The sequence below is a fragment of the Chiloscyllium plagiosum genome, unplaced genomic scaffold (assembly GCF_037043375.1).
Source record: "Chiloscyllium plagiosum isolate Xiang-an unplaced genomic scaffold, Cpla_swu_hap1 HiC_scaffold_30, whole genome shotgun sequence".
Taxonomy (NCBI): Eukaryota; Metazoa; Chordata; class Chondrichthyes; order Orectolobiformes; family Hemiscylliidae; genus Chiloscyllium; species Chiloscyllium plagiosum.
The window spans coordinates 3,987,513-4,007,999 of NW_028270168.1; positions in this window are offsets into that span (position 1 = coordinate 3,987,513).

Genomic DNA, 20,487 nt, shown 5'->3' on the forward strand with positions numbered 1-20,487 from the left:
GCGACTCCACTTTAAAGGAGGTAGAGAGAAAACAGAATTATAGATCGGTTAGCCTAACATTGGCTAACAATGGGGGAAAGGACTATAATTCACTATAAAAGATTTAATAGCACAGCACTTGGAAAATACCGAAAGAATTGAACAGAGCCAGAATGAATTTACAATTCGGAAATCGTGCTTGACACATCTAGTTTTTTGAAGAAGTAACAAAAAGGATTGATGAGGCCTGTGACCAGTGGTGTGACACAAGGATCCATGCTGGGTCCACTACTTCTCATCATTTACATAAATGATTTGGATGTAGCATAGGAGGTATAGTTAGTAAGTTTGCAGATGACACCAAATTGAAGGTGTAGTGGACAGCGAGAAGGTTACCTCAAATTACAACAGGATCTTGATCAGATGGCAAAAGTGAGGACTGCAGATGCTGGAGATCAGATTCAAGATTAGAGTGGTGCTGGAAAATTATAGCAGGTCAGGCAGCATCTGAGAGCTCCTGCCCGAATCGTCAATTTTCCTGATCCTCGGATGCTGCCTGACCTGCTGTGTTTTTCCAGCACCACTCTAATCTTGACTATTGATCAGGTGTACCAATGGGTAAAGAGTGGCAGATGGAGTTTTTTGAGATAAATGCAAGGTGCTGCATTTTGGGAAAACAAATCAGAACAGGACTTTTTCACTTAATGGTAAGGTCCAAGGGAGTGTTGCTGAACAAAGAGACATTTAAGTGCAGGATCATAGCTCCTTGAGAGTTGCAGGTAGATAGGATAGTGAAGAAGGCGTTTGGTATGCTTCATGTTATTGGTTAGAGCATTGAGTATAGGAGTTGGGAGGTCATATTGCGGCTGTACAGGACATTGGTGAGGCCTCTTTTGGAATATTGTGTGCAATTCTGGTCTCCTTCCAATCGGAAGGATATTGTGAAACTTGATAGGGTTCAGAAAAGATTTACAAGGATGTTGCCAAGGTTGGAAGATTTGAACTACAGAGAGAGAGGCTGAATAGGCTGAGGCTGTTTTCCCTGGAGTATCAGAGGCTGAGGAGTGACTTTATAGAGGTTTATAAAATCATGAGGAGCATGGATAGGATAAATAGACAAAGTCTTTTCGCTGGGGTGGGGGTGTCCAGACCTGGAGGGCATAGTTTTAGGGTGAGAAGGGAAAGATATAAAAGAGAGAGACCTTAGGGAGCAACGCTTTCACACAGAGGGTGGTATGTGTATGGAATGAGCTGCCAGAGGAAGTGGTTGAGGCTGGTACAATTACAACCTTTAAAAGGCATTTGGATAGGTATATGAAAAGGAAAGGTTTAGAGGGATATGGGCCAAGTGCTGGCAAATGGAACTCGATTAGATTAGGATATCTGGTCACCATGGACTAGTTGCACCAAAGGATCTGTTTCCATGATGTACATCTCTATGAATATGACTCTGTATGGATCATAATGGAATAGTGTAGGTTAGATAGGCTTCAGATTGGTTTCACAGGTCAGTACAATATTGAGGGCTGAAGGGCCTGCACTGTGCTGTAATGTTCTAGAACATAGAACATAGAACAATACAGCACAGAACAGGCCCTTCGGCCCACGATGTTGTGCCGAACATTTGTCCTAGCTTAAGCACCCATCCATGTACCTATCCAATTGCCGCTTAAAGGTCACCAAAGATTCTGACTCTACCATTCCCACAGGCAGCGCATTCCATGCCCCCACCACTCTCTGGGTAAAGAACCCACCCCTGACATCTCCCCTATACCTTCCACCCTTCACCTTAAATTTATGTGCCCTTGTAACACTCTCTTGTACCCGGGGAAAAAGTTTCTGACTGTCTACTCTATCTAGTCCTCTGATCATCTTATACACCTCTATCAAGTCACCCCTCATCCTTCACCGTTCCTACGAGAAAAGGCCTAGCACTCTCAATCTATCCTTGTACGACCTATTCTCCATTCCAGGCAACATCCTGGTAAATCTTCTCTGCACCCTCTCCAAAGCTTCCACATCTTTCCTGAAGTGAGGCGACCAGAACTGCACACAGTACTCCAAATGTGGCCTAACCAAAGTCCTGTACAGTTGCAACATCACTTCACGACTCTTGAATTCAATCCCTCTGCTAATGAAAGCTAATACACCATAGGCCTTCTTACAAGCTCTATCCACCTGAGTGGCAACTTTCAAAGACCCTATGAACATAGACCCCAAGATCCCTCTGTTCCTCCACCACACTAAGAACCCTACCATTAACCCTGTATTCCGCATTCTTATTTGTCCTTCCAAAATGGACAACCTCACACTTGGCAGGGTTGAACTCCATCTGCCACTCCTCAGCCCAGCTCTGCATCATATCGAAGTCCCTTTGCAGCCGACAAGAGCCCTCCTCACTATCCACAGCTCCACCAATCTTCGTATCATCTGCAAATTTACTGACCCACCCTTCGACTCCCTCATCCAAGTCATTAATAAAAATTACGAACAGCAGAGGACCCAGAACTGATCCCTGCGGAACTCCACTTGTAACTGGGCTCCAGGCTGAATATTTACCATCTACCACCACTCTCTGACTTCGACCGGTTAGCCAGTTTTCTATCCACTTGGCCAAATTTCCCACTATCCCATGCCTCCTGACTTTCCGCATAAGCCTACCATGGGGAACCTTATCAAATGCCTTACTAAAATCCATGTATACTACATCCACTGCTCTACCCTCATCCACATGCTTGGTCACCTCCTCAAAGAATTCAATCAGACTTGTAAGGCAAGACCGACCCTTCACAAATCCGTGCTGGCTGTCCCTAATCAAGCGGTGCCTTTCCAGATACTCATAAATCCTATCCCTCAGTACCCTTTCCATTACTTTACCTACCACCGAAGTAAGACTAACTGGCCTGTAATTCCCGGGGTTATCTCTATTCCCTTTTTTGAACAGGGGCACAACATTCGCCACTCTCCAGTCCCCTGGTACCACCCCCGTTGACAGTGAAGATGAAAAGATCATTGCCAACGGTACTGCAGTTTCCTCTCTTGTTTCCCACATAATCCTAGGATATATCCCATCAGGCCCGGGGGACTTGTCTATCCTCAAGTTGTTCAAAATGTCCAACACATCTTCCTTCCTAACATGTATCTCCTCTAGCTTACCAGTCCGTTTCACACTCACCTCTTCAACAATACGGTTCCTCTCATTCGTAAATACTGAAGAAAAGTACTCATTCAAGACCTCTCCTATCTCTTCCGACTCAATACACAGTCTCCCACTACTGTCCTTGATCGGACCTACCCTCATTCTCGTTCTGTATTCTATGTTCTACTGGAATTTTTTGAGGATGTAATTAGTAGAGTTGATCATGGGGAACTGGTGGATGTGAAGATAGTGAGGACTGCAGCTGCTGGAAGTCAGAGTTGATAAAATGTGGAGCTGGATAAAGCACAGCAGGTCAGGCAGCATCAGAAGAGCAGGAGAGTCGATGTTTCAGACAGGACCCTTCATCAGGTGTAATGGATGTGCTTTACTTGGACTTTCAGAAAACTTTTGATAAGGTTCCACATAAAACATCAGTGTGTAAAATTAAAGCAAATGGAATTGAGGTAGTGTACTGACATTGATAGAGAACTGGTTATCAAATAGGATACAGATTAGGAATAAACAGTAATTTTCTGATTGGCAGCCAGCGACTAGTGGGGTGCTGCAGGGATCAGTGTGATATATATTCATAGAAAGTAAACATCCTCATCTTGCAGACACCACAAAGCTGGGTGGGAAGATGAGCTGTGGTGAGGAGACAGAGAAGCTTCAATCTGATTTGGACAAGTTTAGTGAGTGAGCAAACACATGGCAGTTGCAGTATAATGTGGATAAATGTGAAGTTATCTATTTGAGTAGCAAAAAAGGGAAGGCTGAATATTATCAGGAAAGGGTGAGGTGTCCTTTTACACCAGTCATTGAAAGTAAGCATGCACTGCAGTAGGTGGTAAAGAATGCAAATGGTATGCTGTCCTTCATAGTGAGAGGATCTGTGTAGAGGAGCAGGGATGTCTTGCTGCAACTGCACAGGACCTTAGTAAGACCACACCTGGAGTATTGTGTACAGTTTTGATCTCCTTATCAGAGGAAGGATGTCCTGGTTTTGGAATGACTGCAATGAAGGCTTGCCAGACTGATTCCTGTCAAGACTAGCATATGACGAGAGACTGGGTTGGTTAACACTATATCCCCTGTTTAGAGTTTAGAAGAATGAGGGAAATCTTATTAAAATGATAACATTCCAACAGGGCTCTACCAGGGGCAGAGTTTAAGGATAAAGGGTAGGCCATTTAAGACGGAAATAGGGAGGACTTTCTTCACACAAAGCGCAAGGAGCTTGTGAAATTCTCTGCCATTGAATGAAGTTAGTGCCAAAGCATTGAATGTTTTCAAGGAGAAGCGAGATATCGTTCTTAGGATGAAAGGGATCAAAGGGTATGGGAGAAAGCAGGGACAGGGGACCTAGTTGGAGGATAAGCCATGATCATGTTGAATGACAAAACAGGCTCGAAGGGCCAAATGGACTAGTCATAGAATCATAAAATCTCTGCAGTATGGAAGTAGGTCATTTGGCCCATCAAGTCCAAATCAACCCTCCAAAGAGCATCCCACCCAGACTCAATCCCCTACACTATCCCTGTAACGCTGCATTCCTGCTCCCATTTTCTATGTTTCTCATTATGTATGTTAAAGATCAGCAGATTGATGTAAAACATGTCAAATTACAACAGGGACTATACTTCCAAAACACTTAATTGGCTATTTGAGACAAATAGTTTTGAAGTGACAAGGAATTTCAGTCCGGGGTTATATTGCTGTTTGGTAACTTTTGAATGATAACACTGTGGGAGAGACTTCACTTTGCTGACATTCATAAATTGAATACTTATGACTCACAAATGCTGTAAACAAACATTCTAACATTTTTGTTGTGATTCAATATTATTTCCAATGCTTTGGCCATGTCTGAGTATGTCTAAAACATTTTGGTTAAACAAACACACTGAGACCTGAACAACAATATTGGATCAGCTCTCATCTAGGCTAATGGTCTAGACCACTTCACCTTCAAATTATTTATGCTTTGTGAGGAGAAAGCTGGAAGAATTGTGCTTGGTGAATTACTCATTCAGAGATCTACTGCGAATACACTGTGCTGTAAGAATTCTGTAATTCCCTGTGATCTGATTGTAAAATTTATCCATTAATAAATGCACTGATAAGGAAAGAACCCAGGACAACTTGCCTTTGGATAAATTCATGTTATCCTGTCAGTGTCTTTTGAGAAGCAAGTTGAAGTTTATATTTACTCTGATTGTTTGGGAATATAGTATTAAAGCAGTTGGCTATAAAGCTTCCCCTTCGGTACATGAGAACAGAGCTCCAGGAGATGAACACGAACCTGCCATGGTTCCATGTATAATGGCCACCTCCTTTGGAAAGCCATTATACTTGTTCTATTTGGGGAGTCAAGGAGGACAATTAGCAAGAAGTGCTGGTTGTCAGGGGAGTGAGGCAGCTTCATAGAGGAAACTTCCTACCAAGAGGTGTCACTAATGGGTTGTTGAATTTGGCAAAACTAAACAGAGCCTGAGAGGGTTACGGTGCATAGAGCCAAGATATTGAATGAACCTACTGCCTAAATTCTGAATTAGAGATGGGCATGTATTTGCAAGATAACTGATTTATAGTTGGCACAAATGTCACAACAAGAATCAAAAAATTAATGTGCACATTTTAAAGAGGAAGCTCACATGCCTCAATGGGTGTGCTTGCCTAACTCTTAGTAGATGGAACATTTGTCAGGAGAGCCAACTTTGTTACGTGCCAGTTGAAAGAGGAGAAGGAGGACAATGGTCATAAATTGCGAGTAAAGATGCCGAAAATGAATTGAACTCATGGCGAAAAATATTTTCAAGGTGATTGGAACAATGACAAGGTCGTTCTACGAGTAACAATGATAGTCTTATTTAATTGTGTTTTGTTTTCCTGATCTTTGATATTCCATTTGTATATTCCATTGGATTCTTGAGAATTCATATTTGCATATATATTTCCTGAAGCTATTAGTTCTTCATTCCATTTAAGTTCACCAACTGTTTACAGGAATAGTATAAACTACTGACGAATACTATTGAATATTATGCCAATAAAACTGGTGTTTTTGAGTACTGTCCCTTTAATAGAACATTAGGAGCAGGAGGAGGCCATTCAGCCCCTCGAGCCTGCTCTGCCACTCACTGAGATCATGGATGATCTGTGGCCAAATTCTATATACATACCTTTGGCCCATATCCCTTAATACCTTTGCTTAACAAAAATTGTCTAAGATTTAAAATACAGATCCAGAATCCATGGTCATTTGTGGAAGAGAGTTCCAAACCTCTCCCACCCTTTGTGTGTGGAAGAGCTTCCTAGCATCCCTCCTGAATGGTCTGGCCCTAATTCTTGGACTATATCTCTAGTTCTAGAATCTCTAACCAGTGGAAATAGTTTATCTTTATATACCCTGCTTTTCCTGGTAATAGTTTGAAGATTTCATTCAGATCACCCCTGCAACCTTCTAAATTCTAGAGAAGATAGGCCTAATTTGGATAATCTCTCCATAATGTAAATCCAGAAGTCCAGGTATCATTCTTGCAAACCTACGTTGTATTCCCTCCAAGGCTAACCTATCCTTCCTGAGGGGTGCTACCCGGATCTGCTCCCAGTGCTCCCAGTGTGGTCTAACCAGGGTTTTCTATAACTCCAATCCTCTGTAGGTAAAGGCCAGCACTCCATTAGCTTTCCTCATTATTTTCTGTTCATAGCATTTTAAAGATCAATGCACCTGAACCCCACCAAGCCTCTTTTCTTTGATAGTTACATGCAGCTGAGAAAAGTTAATGAGATCAATGGACCAGCTTATGCAGCTAAAGCTTTTACAATGTCCACACTATTACTTACTTGTATATTTCTATCCATTTCCTTCTTGATATATCATTACTTGGTAAAAATGGTTGTTGCCTTAATTTTGGGAGTTCCCTAAATCGTAAGAGCAATCCAGGTAATTTCCCCTCTGATTTTTCCTTCCTTATAAGCAGGAAGTATTTAACTTCCAGTCAATTACTTCCCCTGTTTATGCAGATAAGAATCAAATGCAACATGAGTATTAAATTGCCCAGATTATCTGGTTATCTAGAATTGTTGGAGACAGAATGTATGCCGCACGATGTGGGACAGGACCTTGCAAAATGCTATACTCTGTGGGCATTGTTGGTGAAGTTTGAACTTCAAGACAAGTCATTCCTCAGCTTCCCAAAGTATTTCACTTTGAGCTAATGCTGAAGACTGGACAGTTTCATTATTGGCCTGAATAATTACCATGGAAATGTTGGCCAGGTGACAACCTGGTGTAACTCTTGGGTTACTGCAGAATGCATATGGATATTTGCACATACTGAACATCACAACTCCACCACCAGCACTTACTCTCTGACCCAATCTGACCTGGCTGCCCCCAACCCAACCTAACTACCTCTCATAACTATGCTAACTACCCCCTCCACCACTGACCTGACCTGATTAATTCCCCCAGCTGTCCACTCTCTCATCTATCTTCCTTCCACACCCACCTACCCACTTACTTCATCCCCTTACTCATGCAGTCACTAACATTCAAAATGGACACTTCTACTTTCCTTACAGTAGCATTTTACATTGAGAGTGAGATGTCTACTTCCCCTTGCCCTGACACTCCAACACTGTGATGCAGCTTGTAGTGATTGTAACGAGGTCAGCTAGCTGGACCTTGTAGAATATGAGTTCCCTCATTGGGGCGATTAATCTGGTCCAATCAGGAAGTCCTGGCTAATATTTAAAAAGGAGATTGTCAAAGATGTTGACACTTTGAGAGCTGACTCTGAATGAGGCAGTCGAAAGTGCGGTGCTGCAAAAGCTGCCAGACCCCTGATGGGCGAGCAGCTCTTGAAGACAGAATACTTAGCCTTGAGATGGTGAAAACCATGATCTCAGGCAACTTATGACTGAGGACTGAAAATAATGGTCTGAGTTTGCTCCTGACTTTTGTTAGCTGATGGTTGAGACTACCACCTCCAGAGTGGAAATTACCTGGATTGCTCTTACAATTTAGGCCAATGTTTGGCAAAAAGTATAACACATCACATTGCTATATATTTACTTACACCTGAATACAAAAGCTCTGATAGAACCATAGAGAAATACAGCACAGAAAACAATGGCCCTTTCACCCATCATGTCCAAACTGATCAAAAACAAGCAGCCAACCACTCTAATCTCTTTTCCATCACCTATTCCATAATCTTGTCTGCATTGGTATGACAAGTGCACATTGAAGTGTTTCTTAAATGTTTTGTGGTGTTGTGCCTCTGCCATTACAGATAGAGAGTTCCAGATTCCCACCATCTTCTGGGTGAACAACATTTTTCTCACATCCCTTCTAAACCCCCTGCCTGTTACCTTAAATCTAAATGTTTTGCATGTTTATTGGATAAGTCCTCTACCTTCCTATCCTTGCATTGATTTGAACACTGTATCTATCATAGTGCAGCCTGCAGAGAGTTGCAGGTTACTAGGTTAACACGGTTCACCAACAAACACCATGATTGCTGATTCTGGGATCTTGATAAGTGCAAATTGGTTACTATGGTTTCGACAGCGACCTCTCTCATTCCTCTCTCCCTCCCTTGACAAATTAACAACAAATACTATACTGCAAATTTGGGTTGTAGAGAACTACACGTTGTCTCGATGTGGGGGATGGACTTGTTTCAGGCAATCGATATGTTCTTGCAGACATGGATTGTACACTACAGTGACATAAATCGTGCTAATCAAGAAAGATCAACAGACCATAAAGATTAAGTTTTATTTATTCTTTCATGGAATGGGGCCATCACTGGAAAGGCCAACATTATTTACATAAATTCCAAATTTCCATTCCTGGGGGCAGTTAAGAGTCAGCCACATTGCTGTAAATCTCAAGTCACATCTGGGCCAGACCAGATAAGGATGGCAGATTTCCTTCCCTCAAGTTTATTACTGAACCAGATGAGTTTTACAACAATGGATCTGCTTTATTGAAACTAACTTTCATTCTAATCTAATAATCAACTAATTGGTTGAATTTAAATTCAACCAGTTGTCTGGCAGGTTCTGTGTATGACACTGGGCCTCAGTGTCATCATTACAATGTCAGCACCTTCCCAAGTCATAACACTGAGGTTGTCAACTGGGGATGGAATCTATTCCCAAAGGTTTCACCTCATGATCTGTCTCCATGCTCTAACCATTAGTTGGCCAAAGCATCCATTCTTGTGACACATGACCTTCCTACTCCAATTGATTTGATTTCGCAGTGATTGGACCGATGTCAGCCAGATGGATTTCATAGAATATGAGTTCCCTGATTGGGAACCTGATCCAATCAGGGAGCCCAGGCTGACAGATAGAAACAGGAGTATCAGGGGTTCTGTTCACACTTGGAGCTGGCTGGGCCAGTGTCATGTACTATGTGATTTAGTGACAGGACACTGACCTTCATGGAGTTATTTCAGGTTTGATTTGTTTATTTATAGCCACTTGTGTTTTGTTACAAAATTTGGAAAGCAGAAAGTGTCATTATCTAATTGCACAACATCTGACTGTTAGCCAAACAACACGTTCACCCATTTTCCAATATGCTTATATCTGGTAAGGAGAAATGTTCAAGGAAGATGACAAAAAAGTCTTTTTGAAAATCCCTGTGATTTTCCTCCAGGGTTACCTACAGCAGGGTCCAGAAGATTGACTTTCATTTCCTGAGGTCAATCCTCGAGAGAGACAATTCAAATAGAATCATTATTATGCAATGGCTCCAATGGATGAAGCCAGAAGTCGCACAACACCAGGTTATAGTCCAACAGGTTTATTTAAAGTGCACTGCACCTGAAGAAGGAGCAGTGCTCTGAAAGCTTGTGATTTTAAATAAACCTGTTGGACTATAACCTGGTGTTGTGTGACTTCAGTTTTTTGTCCACCCCAGTCCAACACCAGCATCTCCACATCACGGGTTCCAATGGATGAATGGCAGACAGGAAAAATATAGCTCATTCTCTCACCATCATAAATGTTGTTACCCATTGCTTCAGAACTATTTTAGTAAGAAATCTGTGATGAGGCAAGGGCACTCATACAGGATGTCATCCAATTCAACAAGAATAAAAACTGAAAGATAAATCAGGAAATTAGAGCAAATTACTTCAGATGTTGGAATCTGGACTGAAGACAACAATTGCTGAAGATCATAGCAGGTCAGGCAGTATTCATGGAGAGAGAGCAAGCTAACGTTTTGAGTCTAGATTACTATGATAAAGAATCATCTAGACTTAAAATGTTATCTTGCTCTCTCTCCGCGGATGCTGCCTGACCCGCTGTGATCTCCAGCAATTGTTGTTTTCCATCAGGTTATAGTGTTGAGGTCTGCAATTCTCCCCGTGTCTGTGTGGGTTTCCTCCCACAGTCCAAAGATGTGCAGGTTAGGGTGGATTGGCCATGCGAAATTATCCATAATGTTCAGGATGTGTAGGCTAAGTGGGTTAGCAAATGTGGTCAGGGTTATGGGGATAGGGTGGGAGGTGGTAGGTCACAGTGGGATGATCTTCAGCAAGTCCATACAGACCTGATGGGCCAAATAGCCTCCTTCTGTACTGTGCGAATCTAGGTAGATTAAACTTTAGTAAAAGTTTTAAGCCTGTGGAAGAAGGAAACACTGACTGAGCAATTCCTTTAAATAGAATTACCTCTTCCTTGTGGTGATAAGCAACAATACAATGTTTATACTCATTCCTCCGGCGCAGATACCTTTTATGAGTAAGCTATTGTTAGAGTATTGACAGACTTTTGTTACGTGACTATGGGCCATAGTCATGTAATGATTAATGATTACAAGATAAAAATGGATAAAGTCACCTTTAAACTATATGCATGCTTTACTGCTGAAAAAGATCCTCTCTTATAAGAAGACAAACTTGCTTTGTCAGAATGTTAGTACAGCAAAAAAAATGTAGTAAATATTTTTCAGGCACAGCTGATACTAATATTAAATATTCTTATCAAATTGACATGTTTGACTACAAGGCAAAAGTGAGGACTGCAAATGCTGGAAACCAGAGTTTAGATTAGAGCGGTGCTGGAAAAGCACAGTAGTCAGGCAGCATCCGAGGAACAGGAAAATCGACGTTTCGGGCAAAAGCCCTTCATCATGAAGGGTTTTTGCCCAACAAACATCGATTTTCCTGCTCCTCAGACAATGTTTGACTGCAACGTGACCCAGTACATAAATCTGAGTGCATATTAATGCATTCAACCATCTAGAAATTGCCTTACATGGGTGATACAAAGTAGGCCTGGGCTGAATCCCTGCACTGGAACAGGTAGCCCTGAGGTATATCTGAACCTCATGACACCAGTATCTACAGATACTGACAAAAAGGTTGAGATGTCAGGCCACTGCATTGCCAGAGCATCTTTTGGGTATGACAAGGAGGAGTTGGGATGATTAAGAGTGAGAGGTGCTGGAAGTAACTATGAAGGTTAAGAGAGTGTTGAGATAATGGTGTGGCATGATGGCTCAGTGGTTAGCACTGCTGCCTTACAGCATCAGGGCCCTGGGTTTGACTGTGTGGAGTTTGCACATTCTCTCCGTGTCTGTGTGGGTTTTTTTTGGGTGGTCCAGTCTCCTCCCACAGTCCAAAGCTGTGTAAAGTAGGTGGATTAGCCATGTGAAATATAGAGGTTAGGTTGGGGAGGTGAGTCTGGATAGAATGCTTGGTGTGGATTTGTTGGGCTGAATGGCCTGTTTTCACACTGGAGGGATTCTATGCGCAGTGAATGGTCTTCAGTCATCTACATTCAGGTTATTTTTAGATGGATCCCCTCTGATAGTTTTCACATTTGCTGTATTCAAGTCATGTCCAATTTTACAAAAAGGCTGATGACTAGATGTTAGGTTGCCCTATTTGCGTATGCAAATATTTCCATGTTTCAGGAATGGTTACTGAAAGCAACAAATGCTGGAGATAACAGCGGGTCAGGCAGCATCCATGGAGAGAGAGCAAGCCAACTTTTCGAGTCTAGATGACTCTTCATCAGAACTGAAGTGAAGTGGGGAGGGGGCAGCATTTATGTTATAATGGGCGGGGGGGGGGGGTGGAGTGCTTGGGAGAGGAAGGCTGCTGATAGACTAAGTGATCAGAATGTGAGAATAGCAGAATAATGGTGTGTCCAACTGACAAACAGAATAGTTAAACCCATTGGGGGGAGGGGAGAGTAGAAATAGTGACAGAGATTTCAACAAGTAAAGCTAAAAGAAAGGGGAGGAACAGGAGTGGGTTCACAATCTGAAGGTGTTGAACTCAATATAGAGTCCAGAAGGTTGTCCTGGGTGAATCAGTTAGCTTACCATTTCACTGCTGGTATTCAACAAGGTGTTTGCCAAAACTTGCTTTCATAGCCATATTTCCTTTCTCTGCAACTCAGATGTAGTCCACGTGAATTTCACCTCACATTTTATCCTTCAGGTTTCAACCACCTATCCGGTAGTTAGATACACCATTGTTCTGTCATTCTCACATTCTGATCACTCAATCTACACTGTCAGCAGTCTTACTCTCCCAGCACTCCACACCTGCCACCCCCAGCCACTGTAGCACAAATGCTGCTCCCTCCACACTTATTACCAGCTCTAAAGAGTCATGTAGACTTGAAACATTAGCTTGCTCTCTCCCCATGGATGCTGCCTGACCTGCTGTGATCTCCAGCATTTTTTGTTTTCCGTACAGATTCCAGCATCTGCAGGAATTTGCTTCTGTTTCAGGATTGGGCTCTGGATACCATTTCCTCTGCCTTTACTTTGATAATGAGCACCGAATGCCCACTTTATAACAAACACTTGTCTCTGTTGTATTGTCTTAGGTTGTGTCTAAAAGTGACTGTCTAACAGCCATTACAGTTAATGTCCAGACCAATAAGTCTGAATGTAATACTATTTATATCATAGCCAATGCCAGAAGGGAGCATTGTTATTACAGATAGGTGTTCAACAACACTTTACATTTATTTACAAAATGCAACTTTTTTTTAGATTAGATACAGTGTGGAAGCAGGCCTTTCGGCCCAACAAGTCCACACTGATCCGCCGAAGCACAACCCACTCAGGCCCCATTCTCCTACATTTACCCCTACACCTAACACTATGGGCAATTTAGCTTGGCCAATTCACCCAGCCTGCACATTTTTGGACTGTGGGAGGCAACCAGAGCACACCCACGCAGACACGGGGAGAATGTGCAAACTCCATACAGTCAGTCGTCTGAGGCGGGAATTGAACCCAGGTCTCTGGTGCTGTGAGGCAGCAATGCTAACCACTGTGCCACCATGCTGCCCACTTTTTTTTTTATTAAAATAAAAATTGAAAGAAATTACAAATGGTGATGTAATTTGTGTCACTTGTTATTTTGTGCAACATCCATCCAAAACTGCTCTCATCTATCGTCACCGTTCCCAGACAGAATAACTTCCTTCAATTTATAAAAGTGGCTTCCACCATGGCGGCATATTAATGATTCTTCATCCTATTATTTTATATTGTTATCATTTCTGACATTTAACTATGTTTCTAGTCTTGCGTACTGCCATAGTGTTAAAGGTTTAGATGGAGAGAAATTTCTTAAGTGTGTACAAGACAATTTTCTGATTCAGTACGTGGATGTACCTACTAGAGAAGTTGCAAAACTTAACCTACTCTTGGGAAATAAGGCAGGGCAGGTGACTGAGGTATCAGTGGGGGAGCACTTTGGGGCCAGCAACCATAATTCTATTCATTTTAAAATAGTGATGGAAAAGGATAGACCAGATCTAAAAGTTGAAGTTCTAAATTGGAGAAAGGCCAATTTTGACGGTATTAGGCAAGAACTTTCGAAAACTGATTGGAGGCAGATGTTTGCAGGTAAAGGGACGGCTGGAAAATGGGAAGCCTTCAGAAATGAGATAAGAATCCAGAGAAAGTATATTCCTGTCAGGGTGAAAGGGAAGGCTGGTAGGTATAGGGAATGCTGGATGACTAAAGAAATTGAGGGTTTGGTAAAGAAAAAGAAGGAAGCATATGTCAGGTATAGACAGGATAGATCGAGTGTATCCTTAGAAGAGTATAAAGGAAGTAGGAGTAAACTTAAGAGGGAAATCAGGAGGGCAAAATGGGGACATGAGATAGCTTTGGCAAATAGAATTAAGGAGAATCCAAAGTGTTTTTACAAATATATTAAGGACAAAAGGGTAACTAGGGAGAGACTAGGGCCCCTCAAAGATCAGCAAGGCGGCCTTTGTGTGGAGCCACAGAAAATGGAGGAGATATTAAATGAATATTTTGCATTAGTATTTACTGTGGAAAAGAATATGGAAGATATAGACAGTAGGGAGATAGATGGTGACATCTTGCAAAATGTCCAGATTACAGACGAGGATGTGCTGGATGTCTTGAAACGGTTAAAGGTGGATAAATTCCCAGGCCCTGATCAGGTGTACCCAAGAACACTGTGGGAAGCGAGAGAAGTGATTGCTGGGCCTCTTGCTGAGATATCTGTATCATCGATAGTCACAGGAGAGGTGCCGGAAGACTGGAGGTTGGCTAATGTGGTGCCACTGTTTAAGAAGGGTGGTAAGGACAAGCCAGGGAACTATAGACCGGTGAGCCTGACCTCAGTGGTGGGCAAGTTGTTGGAAGGAATCCTGAAGGACAGGATGTACATGTATTTGGAAAGACAAGGACTGATTAGGGATAGTCAACATGGCTTTGTGCGTGGAAAATCATGTCTCACAAACTTGATTGAGTTTTTTGAAGAAGTAACAAAGAAGATTGATGAGGGCAGACCAGTAGATATGACCTATATGGACTTCAGTAAGGCGTTCAACAAGGTTCCCCATGGAAGACTGATTAGCAAGGTTAGATCTCATGAAGTACAGGAAGAACTAGCCATTTGGTTACAGAACTGGCTCAAAGGTAGAAGAGGGTGGTGGCGGAGGGTTGTTTTTCAGACTGGAGGCCTGTGACCAGTGGAGTGCCACAAAGATCGGTGCTGGGCCCTCTACTTTTTGTCATTTACATAAATGATTTGGATGCGAGCATAAGAGGTACAGTTAATAAGTTTGCAGATGACATCAAAATTGGAGGTGTAGTGGACAGCGAAGAGGGTTACCTCAGATTACAACAGGATCTGGACCAGATGGGCCAATGAGCTGAGAAGTGGCAGATGGAGTTTAATTCAGATAAATGTGAGGTGCCACATTTTAGGAAAGCAAATCTTAGCAGGACTTATACACTTAATGGTAAGGTCCGAGGGAGAGTTGCTGAACAAAGAGACCTTGGAGTGCAGGTTCATAGCTCCTTGAAAGTGGAGTCGCAGGTAGATAGGATGCTTTCCTTTATTGGTATGCTTTCCTTTATTGGTCAGAGTATTGAGTACAGGAGTTGGGAGGTCATGTTGCGGCTGTACAGGACATTGGTTAGGCCATTTTTGGAATATTGCGTGCAATCCTGGTCTCCTTCCTATCGGAAAGATGTTGGAAACTTGAAAGGGTTCAGAAAAGATTTACAAGGATGTTGCCAGGGTTGGAGGATCTGAGCTATGGGGAGAGGCTGAACAGGCTGGGGCTGTTTTCCCTGGAGCGCGGAGGCTGAGGGGTGACCTTATAGAGATTTACAAAATTATGAGGGGCATGGATAGCATAAATAGACAAAATCCTTTCCCTGGGATCGGGGAGTCCAGAACTAGAGGGAATAGGTTTAGGGTGAGAGGGGAAAGATATAAAAGAGACATAAGGGGCAACTTTTTCACACAGAGGATGGTACTTGTATGGAATGAGCTGCCAGAGGATGTGGTGGAGGCTGTACAATTGCAACATTTAAAAGGCATTTAGATGGGTATATGAATAGGAAGTGTTTGGAGGGATGTGGACCGGGTGCTGGCAGGTGGGACTAGATTGGGTTAGGATATCTGGTTGGCATGGACGGGTTAGGCCAAAGGGTCTGTTTCCATGCTGTACACCTCTATGACTCTATGTATTTGCTCTGTATTTCCATTCGTGTGTGTATGTTTTTGAGATATGTTTTCTGTATACATGTGTGACCATATGTATATGTCCATATGAGTAGTTCTTTGTGCTGTGTTTGTGTATATGTGTGCATGTGAGTCCTTCTGTGCGTTCAGGTCTGAGTGACATCCATGTGTGTGTTTGTGAGCTTGTGTTCACGTATGTATCTGTTTGAGAGGATCTGACTGCAACTGTGTTTCTGTATGCGTGTCCATTTCTGTGTTTGCACTTGTACTACCGGTTTGTTTATATGTATTTGTGTAAATTCACCAAGCATCCTGAGACAGCACTTTCCAAACCCATGACTACTTCTGTAATACAGGACTGCAGACATGTTGGAACACCACCGTCTTCAAGTTCGCCTCTGAGCCACACACCATCCTGACTTGGAAATATATTGCTGTTCCTTCACTGTTGCTGGGTTAAAATCCCGAAATTCCCTCCGTAAGGGCATTGTGAATCAACCCACTGCAGGGGAACTGCAGCAGTTCAAGAAGGCAGCTCACCCCATCTTCTCAAGGGCAACTAGGGATGGGCAATAAATGTTGGCCCAGCCAGCGACACCCACATCCCACAAATGAATAAATAAAAAAAAAGTATCTCTGTGAGTGTTGTTCTCACCTCTGTTTGGTCTGTTCCTTTTTAAATTGTGTTCATCTGTAATATTCTGTTTGTATCTCATTACTGCTCTTATCCATCTCTTTACTGAGGAATGGCATCCCCCTTGTTCCTCCTCTCTGGGTATATTATCATTCCTCTTTATCTCCTTTGTATTACTATGCCTAACCAGACAATTACGATTTAGAATTGTGTAAAAAATACCTTTTCCTGTATTTTTAGTTGTGATTGAAATGAGAAAATGACCTCTAAAAACAAGGGTCGTCAAATGTTTTCAAAGCAAGTCAACTGATGCTCATTGTAAACATTCATTGCACATCGACATCACAAAAAAAGGATGATCTGATTGACCCTGGAGAACTGGGAAATTGGCAGCTGTCTTCCAAGGAGGTGTTTAAATGATATATATTAAAATAAAAGACAAGGTAATGAGATTTTGTTAGGAGCTAATATCTTCATAGATATGTGTAAAATAGCCCTCCCCCATACTTCAATTTTTATTTCTAAACTTTCTAGTTTTCACTAGTGTCAGAGGCTGAGGACAAACTTATAGAAGTAAAATTATGAGGGACATGGATGGTTGGAGTCTTTTTCCCAAGGTGAAAATGTCAAATACTAAAGTTTAAGGTGAGAGGTAGAAAGTTTAAAGGAGATATATGAGGCAAGTGATTTTTCCACAGAGGCTGGTAGGTGCCTGGAGTCTGCTACCAGGGGAGGTGATAGAAGCAAAGATGATGCTAAGTTTTAGACAGACATGTGATCAGGCAGGGAATAGAGGGATACAGACCATGTGCAGGCAGATGGGATTATTTAACAATGGTGTCATGCTTGGCATGGACATAGTGGGCCGAAGGGCCTGACCCTGAACTCTAATGTTCTATGATATGACCATGGAGCATTCTTTCAGAGGTGGGCAATGGAGTTCCGTGTGAGAGAACTCACTAGAACTCACAGAGAGAAACACTCCATGGAGATGCCCGAAACTGACACTCAGCTGATTTTTGTCAAAACTCAAGCCTATAAAGTTGATGTGAAAACATACCTTTTGGTAATTTTAATCTGCTATGCACTAAAATTGTAGTGATACTGCAATAATCACTAACTGATAATGTTTGTGCATTAACAGCAATGATGTTTGGTTTGCTGTGGTACCTGACCAAGAGATGAAGAACATTTTCTTTCTCTTCAGCTATATGATTGAATCTTGGTGCATGCTGCAGTTAGGCTGCAGGTCCTTTTTAATCCACTACATTAACATTTAGGAACCTGTAAACAGACAATCACCCAGGACCTCCATTACAATCTTTGTTGAGGTTTGCAGCCTGTTCATCTCAGATGAATGAAATCACATGAAAATATCCTTCCCATAATTATCTCACATCAACAAATGCAAAACCGTCCAGTATATCATTTGAACTTGACACTGAGGCTTGGCTCATAAAGGATCAGCCGACAGAGGACTTCAGAATGCCCAGAAAGCTGTGCAGAGTTGACAGCTATAAAGATTATACAGTGAGCAGGGCAAGTCTCGTGGCTGATCACATGAGCTGGCAAGCAAAATTCTATTCAAAATCCACCTCTGTGATGAACTTTTGGCCGGGAGTCCTTTGCCCTGGTTACTGATCTTACTAGTGATTACGCCTCTGGAGAGCCGTGTGATGTTTTTTGATGTTAAAGGAAATTTAGATTTGTATATTACTGTCATTCTGTAAGAATCAGTGCTAATCACAGCAAAAGGTATGAACAGTAGACAGGGTCTGACCCCAGGCAAAGTAGAATCCGTAAAATTTGTTACTTTGATAGGCATTAGAGAGGTTTTCAAGACTCATCGTTTGTATGTCACTTGTCTTTCCAATGACCATCATCACCTTTAAGCTAAAGCAACTGTGACCATCAACACAGGCATAACTGATCCAAGGTGAATAATTTGCTCACTTTAGTGAAACTCTCCTTTAAAACAATTTTGTACCTTACATTATTCTGGTTCTGATTTTCTAGGGAAACCACCTCAATGAGTCTAAACCTTGAAATGCATCAGTCTTTGTCTTAAAATCCACTAAAGGTCACTGTTTGTCTTCCAGTTCCCCCCAAAACCCTCTAATATCACCATGGGGTATTACCTTGGTCTCGTATCAGGAGAGGTTAATGCAAAACACAGCACGGCACCAGTACCAAGCTCTGTGGGAAGTTGAATCTCGTAACTAGAGATATGCTAAATCAAGTAATTTTGTGTTTTGAAGTGTATTCAACAGATATTTGAAGGTTGTTTTGTGATTGGATACCAGGTTCCTATTATAACTCTTATCTGAACCATTGGCTTCTGAGACATCATCCAGGGAAAGTCTATGGTTTCAGAAGGAAGGGTTTCTGTAATTGGTGACTTTCTTTATTATTGTAGCTCTCATTTTCTCTTCTTCATATTTCTGTGACCCCCACCCCTGCCCCACCATCCTCCCAACATGCGTGAGAACATTGATTCACAGCCCTACATTATACACATGGTTCAAGGAGGGTGGAGACGAGGAGTTTCCTGTCTGAGATTGATGAAAGACTTTTGGATATTTAACCTTCTTGGTTATGCAACTGAAGAAATATTTTTCTAATTGCTTCAGCCAAAGCCTGGCAAACCTTTCTGGTTTGACAAGTCCTGCGGGTGATTCACTGTTTAGCGCAAGCTTAAAATTTCACGAGCTTAAAATAAGAATTTTAGGAATTGCACCATTTGTTTCCATCATTCTAGTATTTCTTTCCTTCTACCATTGCCCTGTTTTAAGTCAGCCATCTATTTGAGCAGAACTTACTGTTCACCTTTAGATGTATGAATCAAAATGATGTTCCCGTATGCCAGAAATACCTGCTTTTGCACCAAATGGGGGGTGGAATCCGGACACACATCAGTTTGATTTTCCAGGTGTCTGTCCTTTTCCATTTGGACAGCAGCAGAAATCTCTCAATGTAGGTACAGGTCATAGGGTCACAGAGCTGTACAGCATAGAAACAGACCCTTTGGTCCAACTTGTTCATGCTAACCAGATATCCTAATCTCACCCTAAACCTATGCCCTCTAGTTGTGGACTCCCCTACCCCAGGGAAAAGACCTTGTCTATTTATCCTACCCATGCTCCTCATGATTTTATAAACCTCTATAAGGTCACCCCTCAGCCTCCGACGCTCCAGGGAAAACAGCCCCAGCCTATTCAACCTCTCCCAATAGCTCTAATCCTCCAACCTTGGCAACCTCCTTGTAAATCTTTTCTGAACCCTTTCAAGTTTCACAACATCCTTCTGATAGAAAAGAGACCAGAACTGCACGCAATAACACATGCTTCATTAACACATATTTGCTGTAACATGAATACATCACCAACGCTTTAAGTGCTGTTTCTAAAGTGTGATTTTTCTACAACATGGGGTTGCACAAGAATACAACCATCGTGTTATAGAAGAACTACTTGTATTTAAATAATGAATTTGAACAGTTGAACTCACTTGATAGGATAAATATTAACTGTACAAATTAATCTTAACAATCCAGCGAGATGGTATTTATTGGATAATTACTTGAGCACACGCCCCAAAATGGTATTTTAATTTGATAGGTTTTCTTTAAAGCTTATTTTTGTTCTAGCGCCCTTTAAGTGGCTGTCAATTGGTTAATTTTATTCTTGTTTACGCAAAGAAGTATAAAGGGGCACTTATGGACA